Raw genomic sequence first — 8,747 nt, 5'->3', positions numbered from 1 at the left:
GTGTATCTCTGCTCTGATCCATTGGTTTTGCAGTTGAACAGTGACAACATTCTTATTTCCAGGTTCTCAGAAGATTCATCAATGTAGTGTCCTTGTCAAGTAATAAGGAGAAGGCAATGGCACCCCACTCCAGTACTCTTGCCTGGAAAATCCCATGGATGGAGGAGCCTGGTGGGCTGCAGTCTATGGGGTCGCTAAGAGTCAGACATGACTGAGCAACTTCACTTTCACTTTTCGCTTTCATGCACTGGAGAAGGAAATGGCAACCCACTCCAGTGTTCTTGCCTGGAGAATCCCAGAGACGGGGGAGCCTGGTGGGCTGCCGTCTATGGGGTCGCACAGAGTCAGACACAACTGAAGTGACTTAGCAGCAGCAGCAGCAGCAGTATTGAGCCCTTACTATGTGCTGAACACAACTGTTAAGTTTTCCGTGTGTTAACTCATTCAGTCTTTTTTAGTATCTCAGCTGGGAGAGGCAGGACTCAAACCCAGGAAGTCTGCTTTTAGGCTTCCTTAATCACCAGTAGTTAATTTCTTAACCACCATTATGCTAATGTATAAAAAATAAGAAAGCAATGGGTAACAACAGGAAGTCTCTGAATTTCATTTTTTCTGTAATAAATATATTTATATAAGTAGGAAATTTTATTTTTAAAGGTTAACTTTTTTATTGCTTGTTTACTATGTCTCTCCTTACTTCAGTGAAAGCTCTTTGTGGGCAGGCTTTGACTACCACTATTTCTCTGGTGTCTGGAACAGACAGGGAGCATTCCTTAAAAGCAATTACCATCCTTTTGTCTGTATTTACCATCTTATATCTTCCCAAGAAAAAAAAAAGGTCAGGTTATGATATACACAGTAAATTATATCGTCAATTTATTTATAAATATTTCTTGAATGAATAAAATATCTGAAAAAATATTCTTTGGCATTTCCAATTTTCTTATATGTACATGGTTTGTACCATCTCCCCAGATACCATCAGTTCCAAAGGTACTATATAAACAGAAATTGGTGCCTACAAAAGAAGGTGACCTGCAGTTGAAAAGCAGGACCATGTAACAACTCCAACTCAGTAGGAAGAGAGTTCACAAAGAGCAAGCCTACAAGCTCTGCCCTCTCCCCATCCTTGACGGAGTCCTTTGATGCTGTCTGAAGAATGTCTATTCCCTGGAAGTCAGTATCTATCTCATCAGAGATGAGGTACAGAACTCAGAGGTACAGAAGTGTGACTGCCAAATACTACTAGATCAGCTGTAGTTGCTAGGATCTCATGAAATGACAAAAGCAGTTTATTAAATAAGAAAAATACACAACAAAGAGTGTTACTCATCTGGGATTGCAAGCAAAGAGGAGAGAGAATTTTGAAAAGCTCTGTTCAGTAAAATAAGGAGAGAGAGTCTGAATGGCTGTTAGCATAACTGAGATAAGGAAGCAGACCTAGGTACATTGTTTTGCCAATAAATTAAGGTAATAGTTGAATTCAGTGGGCTGAATTTCGCCACAAAGATTAAAATGCACGTGAACTTTCCAGGTTACAAGTCAGGTTACAGAGCCCTCTCACCCATGTTATTATTGTTAGAAAATCTTCATGTGAATGAAATAAATGGTAGTCAGGGATACAGCTACATGAGTTTTAGCCAGTTCATCCTTCAGGAAATGTCTGGAAAGAAGTTTGGAAGTATTTAAGGGACAGAGGGATAGTACATAATTTAATGAGCCAATATGGAGGGAATTCTCAAATGATGCAGACTCAAACCTGTTCTTTCACTCACTAACTTACCAGTTAAAATAAATAAACTAAATGTATTAATGGTCAGGACCACATGGTTGAAAATCCTGAGACTGATAAGTCTTATTCTTCTGTTGTGTGGCTTTGATTACTGTCTTAAAAATTTTGAAGAAAAGTGGAACAGCCTGATTCCTTGATCCTCTCTCCGAATGCTATCATCAAGAAAAGCACAGCTAGCCAAAAGGTTTACAAGCGAGAAGGAAATAGCAACCCACTCCAGTACTCTTGCCTGGAAATCCCATGGATGGAGGAGCCTGGTAGGCTATAGTCCATGGGGTCGCAAAGAGTTGGACATGACTGAGCGACTTAACTTTCACTTTGGCAAACTATAACCTGTTGCCCAAATCAGGCCTGCCCCATTGTTTCTATAAATAAAATTTTATTGGAACACATGTACTCCATTTGTTTACATGTTATCTATGCAGTTTTCACAAAGGCAGAATTAAGTAGTTGAGGTAGAGAGTGTAGTATGGCCCATAAAACTAAAAATATGTACTACCTGGTCTTTTATAGAAAAGGTTTCCTCACCTTCTGGAGAGAAAGAGGACAGGGGATTATCATGAAGTGCTCATTAAAAAAAATCCTATTGTCTCATACATAAGGCAATGTTTGTTTGTTTGTTCCATGTTTGAGTTACTTTTTGGTAATATGATAGATAGTTTGAGAGATGCTCTTTATTTTTCAGGACTCTAGACCCAGGTACCCTTCCTTTTCATGTATAGAATACGATATGCTAATGATCTGAGTCACGCCACCTAAAAATCATTAGAGAAAATCTAACTCATCTCAGAATAAAGTTCCATAAAGTATGGTGATTACTCTGTTTAGTATTCCATCAAACTGTTGAATTTTATAGGACTCTCATAAAACTTTAATGTTCTTCCAGTGCTGTAATCAAATGAACAAAGCCATATATTAACATAAAACACTTCTGATTATATGACATATTAAGATTTTAAAAACATATGTTCAATCTACAATCTGAAAGCAACAGGATGGTATATAGTTGATGACGGTAGTTAAATCTGTCATAAACTACATTATTCTTTTTAAATCTGAACAAAATTTCACTGACAAAAATGGTTTATGCTCATCCATTACTGTGAATAGGCAGGATGAGTCAACTATAATGTATTAAGCAAGTCACATTTGTGAGCTGTTTATTAAGTAATTTATTTCATGCCATGTTTATCTCAGTTAGTCATCAAAATATTTTTGCCCTGTGAAATGGTAATTCATTTTCCTTTATTTGAATGAAAATATATACAGATTTACAGTTCCATAATTTTTCATTTCTACTATGAGAGAAAGACTTTTGCCTAAACTGTTCAATGTAAATAAAATATTTAGAAACATGAAAAGATTTGCATTTTTTACAATAAGGAAAGTGTCACTTTAAATAGATTATTCAAAGAACAATGAAGAAGCAAAGAGATTACTTTCCCTCATTGAAACATCCTAGTGTATTCAACTGAGTAACAAGAATAGGACTTTGTCTGTACACACCACGCAGCACATCAGGATTTTGTATAAAATAGTTTATTAAAGCCACATTCTAAAAGAGAGGGGTCTCATGGACTTTTAGTTTTCTTTAGCTCACCAGATTCAGCTTAAAGAGATGAGAAGAATGCATTCAAGATCTATTTTTAACAAAACCTGGAGGGGTTCTTTAGTTGGCAAGGCTAAAAGAATTATAAAGGAGTCATTGACAATGGCTGAACACTCTGGAGTTAGAATTTGAACATTTTTCTCTAAAGCTAATAAGCACAAATTTTTGAACTATAACACAGTGGGAGGAGAGAAAGATTTAACATAAACTGATGAAAATACTTCACCCACTATGACTGAAGGAGCAGTCTTGACTCTGGTTGGGTCCAGATTCTGTGGTCCTCTCATACCTCCTATTCTACATATCCTTTACAGGCTTCCTATATCTCTATTTCTACAGAAAGTTTTTGGCCTCACTTACCCAAGGCCCAGGTTGTTCAGGGACACAGTCTTATCCTCTGTTCTGAGTGGCTCTTTTGAGTCTGTGAGTGTTTTCTGTCACTATCAGGAAAAAATACCATCCTAATTGGCATCTTGCACTTCCTCAAGTTCTATTAGAGAGTTATGTTGAATACTGTACAACTCAACCACACATTTCAAGCCCCTAAGATCACAGAGTGGGGAGCGTATACTGTTTATTCATCTTAGACTTAGGAATGTGAGGCCTATATATGAACCCCAACAGTTCATATATGTTAGATGGAAGAATCTATACCAGTTTTTAGGGGGTTTATTATTATTACTAAACTCTCTCTAGCAGGGGGATTGACTTCAAATAAATCAAATAATCTTATTTTTCTAAAATAGATTTTCCAAAGACAACTAGAAGTATATTATCTTAAAGGGACGCTAAAGAAAACTGTTCCTTTAAGACAGTAGATACACAGTTTTGCTAGTTCTTTATAGACAATGTATTTCTAGTTTTTATTGTAGCATGAGTCTCGCCACGCCACTATGTTGTTTTGAATATCTTCTTTCCTCACATATCTTATTTTAATCTTCCAGTTTTTAAAAAAAAATCTGATATATTAAAACCATTACCTGTATTAGTCAGGGGCCCAGCAGGCTTAGGGCTTCCCTGGTGGCTCAGTGGTAAAGAACCTGCCTGCCAATGCAGGAAACATGAGTTTGATACCTGGGTTGGGCAGACCCCTGAAGAGAGAAATGGCAACCCACTCCCATATCCTTGCCCAGAAAATCCCATGGATAGAGGAGTCTGGTAGGCTATAGTCCATGGGGTCGCAGACAGTCAAACATGACTTCATGGCTGAGCACACACGCACGCAACAGGCTTAAGTGAGGAGAGTTTAATGAAGAGACTGTACTGGGTTGAATAGTGAGCCCCCAAAACATTTCTACCTGGAACCTTGGAATGTGATATTATTTGGAATAAGGGGCTTTGCTGATGAAATTAAGGTGAAAATCTCAAGGTGAGCTCATCCTAGGTCACAGCTGGCTCTAAATTGGATGATAGATGTTCTATAAGACACAGAAGAGGAAAAGATACTGAGAGACACGGAGAAGGCCATGTGGAGACCAAGACAGAGGCTGGAGTGATGCAATCACAAGAAAGGAATACCAAGGATTTCTGACAGCCACCAGAAGCTGAGAGAGGGGTATGGGACAGATTCTGCCTGCTCTCCTCCAGAGGAAAAGGATGCTGCTGACTCACTTCAGACCCTTGGCCTTCTTAAGTTACCAAGTTTGTATTAATTTGTTATGGCAGCCCTAGGAAATTAGTACAGAGACTATTGACAAAGATTTCTCAAGAGTTAAGACAAACTACCAAAACAAGATGTGCCTTGTTTAGTGAAAGAGGAATAGGAGACCATTGCCACTCCTAGGTTTTAAAAGTCAGAAGAAAGACAATCCAGAGAGAAGCAGCCTCTAATAACTGATGACCCTGATAGGAGAGAAGGGAAAAAATAAGCCTGCCTTCACTCTCTTCCACCCTCTGATACCTGCCAATACCTCTTGTTGGTCAAATCAAGGGAAGCAAGATGGGAAGTTCACAGAGCAGGATGGGGAAGACAGAAGAGTAGGATTGGAGGAGCAAATGAAGAACATCAAACACTGTAACATGAACAAAACCATAGAACTATCTTTGCAACAAATATTCCAATCTCATTTTTCTCTGAGCATGGGGAGGAATTAAAGATATATGATAGCTTTTTAAGTTGTCAAATGTCTTAATTAATGAGACATAAATTGCCTCTCTACATTTCTGTCAAGGCCTATAGACTGATAAAGAATATTTACGAATTTAAGAGATTTGGGTTATAAATCAAAAAACTGTTTCCTCTGCAAACACTAAAAATATATTTTTTAACAGAGCACTGAATTTTATGGAGCAAATATAAAACTAACATTATATGCAAATAATACAAAGAAATTGACTTTTCCTTAAGTATTTACTGTGTTGGAGAAGCATTTAGCATTGCTTAGAAGTTTGTACAGATACACATGTTCAAGTTATTTTGACATCTTGATCTTTTTCACTATAGGGAAAATCTTATTTACAGACAATTTAATCTGTGAAAGTGGTGAATGATATGGTCTCCTTTATAATCAAGCTTTGTTGAGTACATTTTAAGTTATCAACTCAAAACGCCCCTGTTTAACTGGTATGTTGTTTATAATCATTAAAGTACCCCAGCAGAGTAATGATAATCGCTGTGTCATTAAGCCAATCCAAATTCACAATGTAGTTCATTGTCAACTCGAAATTAGGAGTGTAGTCAACCTTTAAACTATGTTTACCAGAATAACATTAATACTTTATTTTGAAACTTCATTTCAGCATTCAGCAATGAGTGTTTCTACAATCAGCTGATATGATGACTTGAAACAATAAAAAGTATGGGCTAGGCAACATATTACACCAATTTTGTTGCCGGTGCTTCTCGTTTCTAAGTTTAAAATCTTCCCCAGCAGTACGGAGAGGTTAGAGGCAAACAAATAATATGAGCTGTGAATAAGTGGAGGAGAACTACAAAGATACTTCCCAGAGATAGCCTCTCAGCTGCAGATCTCTGATGATGCAGAGCTCAGGTAGAGAAAAGGAATATTTTACATCGGGAGCTTTGTCAGCCACAATCAGGAATTATGGTCCCTAGACCAATATCAAGAAGGAAGAACTGAAAAGAGAAAAGAATGAAGATCAATGCCTCCAGCAGAGAAAACATTGCAGAGACTGACTTCCTGCCGGACTAGATCTTGAACAGTCTATTCCAAAAAGAAAGAAAGAGCTTTCATCAAGCCAGCAAGAAGAGAGGCATATCAGTGAGTGTCGTTCTTTTGGTTCATTTATCTTAGCTGAAAGATGTTTCAAGTAAGAAAGGAAAATCTATTTGAAGGTCTTAAAGTAAAAAAAAAAAAATGAACTTAACTTTGGAAATAAGCAATTAAACAATATAAAAATTGAGCTTTCTTAAAACTTAGCAAGGAATAAATAACCAGTAATACATTGCTGAGAGTGAAGCAGAATGAATCATAGTGAAAGCAAAGGGGAGAACTGGACTCACGATCATAGCTTTTCCAGCTGAGTACACCTCCAGGGTCTCCAAGAATCAGGGACTTGTTACCTCTTCTGCTGCATGACCTATGCACAATGGTCATAAGCAATAAGACACCTCAAGCCAAGAACCAAGGACATAAATAATTATATTCTCAATTTCAACTCAAATTAGATGTCGAACAGCAGGAGGACTCTCAGTAAGAAAATATGCCATAGTCTCTATTTTCTGGACTTCAGAGGAACACTGGCAATGCACCAGGGACCTGAGTCAATACTGTGTGTGACAAGGCAAAATGTAGAGAAAAGGGATCAAGAATAAGCAACCCAGAAGACCACACTGGTGACAAAGGATTTAGGACTCAACAGGAGCACCCTTCATGGACATGCGGCAGAACGAGTCAACTTTAAATATGCTGCATTTCCAAATCAGAGTGTCCTCAGGCAGAAAGACAGTCATAAGTCTGAAGGCTCAGGAAAAGAGCCAAGAGCTATTCTGGTCTGCAGGATGAGGGAACAGGCTTAATGCACTATTCCATGTCCAGGGAAATCAGATGTCCATTTTCTATTTTCCTCAATTCTAAGAAGCATCTGAAATCACCTCCAATTTATTAGATACCAAATAGTCTCTCTGACTCATTTTATTCCATTTATTTAAACCATTTTTTGTTTCAGTATAATTTGAGTCCAAATACTCAAAATTTAACTAATACATAAATCATAAATTAATTTTAAAAGAATATGTAAGATATAGTTTAAACTTGGATTTACAAGATTTGGAAATACTCCTATAAAGTCAATAGCTAATGATTACATCAAACTTTAAAGCCAAATGTATATGAAAATATCAGTATTTCATATCAGTACTGATATGAAAATATCAGAACACACACATGTATGTATATATATATACATATATATATATACATTATATATATTGTGTTATATTATAGAAGACATTATATATTATATAACACATTATATATATAGTGTTATATTATATAATGGTTCTGTTCCAGAAATTCTGTTCAACTTGGTTCTGTATAATCCAAAAAATTCCACATATTAGCCAAGGCCTTCAAATAAACATGAATTTTCTGAATGCCAAACAAGTGATTATTTCAACTTTCAGTGTCCAACTGTATTAACTTCAAGAAAAAGTATAAATTTATCTTGTTTTTATAACATAATTATTTTTCCTTTTTAAAAAATATTTCCTTTTAAAAAATGATATTTCAAAATATCATTTCATTTAACATTAAGTATACCTTGTGCTATTTTATAATTCCAATATTTTTCACATTTCAGGATTTAATTTTCATATCAGAAAAGTAGACTCATAATCACTTTTACAATATAAAAGTTTGCATGAGATTGAAATCTATTGTACAAACCACAATTAATCATAAACTTTTATTAGAATTACTATATTTTTTCACTACAGCATCAAATAAAGGCTCTTGTTTTGCTTGAGTTAGCATTAGACCAGACATCTTAAAGTCATATATTTAATCTTACATTCACATTGTGAGAAAACAGCATGAAATCAGCAGATTATGATGTTATGTATGTGTAATGTAATACCTAAAGCAAACACTGAAAGACCTAAACAAAAAGATAGAGTAGAAAAAAAAAGATTATAGATAAATCAAAACAGAATTTTTAAAAAAATGTTTAACCTATAGGGAGTTAGGGAAAAAGATAACAGGGAACCAAAACAAAGGGGACAAATAGAAAAAAATAAAATAAAATGGCAAACTTAAGCCCTAACCTATCAGTAATTAGATGAAAACTTTGTAAATATACCACTTAAAAGACAGAGGTTGACACAGTAGACTTTTAAAAACCCAGTGATGTCTTGACTATAAGAAATTCATTTCAAGGAATATTGTA

The sequence above is a fragment of the Bubalus bubalis genome, chromosome 20 (genome assembly GCF_019923935.1).
Source record: "Bubalus bubalis isolate 160015118507 breed Murrah chromosome 20, NDDB_SH_1, whole genome shotgun sequence".
Classification (NCBI taxonomy): Eukaryota; Metazoa; Chordata; class Mammalia; order Artiodactyla; family Bovidae; genus Bubalus; species Bubalus bubalis.
The sequence above is the reverse complement of the archived record's forward strand: the minus strand, read 5'-3'. Positions refer to the sequence as shown.